We start from the raw sequence: 301 nt of genomic DNA, 5'->3' as shown, positions 1-301 counted from the left end.
GACACACGCAGACACACGCAGACACACACACAACACACAGACACACAGACACGCAGACACACATACAACACGCAGACACACAGACACACACACAATATGCAGACACACACGCAGGCACACACAGACACACACAGACACACACAGACACACAGACACACAGACACACACACAATACGCAGACACACAACACACAGAGACACGCACATACACACACATACACAACTGTATATATATGTGGACTTTCTCAGCATATATATAAAACACACGTGTCTATGAGGATGTCTGTGTATATGTTTATACA

This window comes from Pteropus vampyrus, unplaced genomic scaffold, assembly GCF_000151845.1.
Source record: "Pteropus vampyrus isolate Shadow unplaced genomic scaffold, Pvam_2.0 Scaffold988, whole genome shotgun sequence".
NCBI classification, from domain to species: Eukaryota; Metazoa; Chordata; class Mammalia; order Chiroptera; family Pteropodidae; genus Pteropus; species Pteropus vampyrus.
This window is presented reverse-complemented; position numbering follows the sequence as displayed.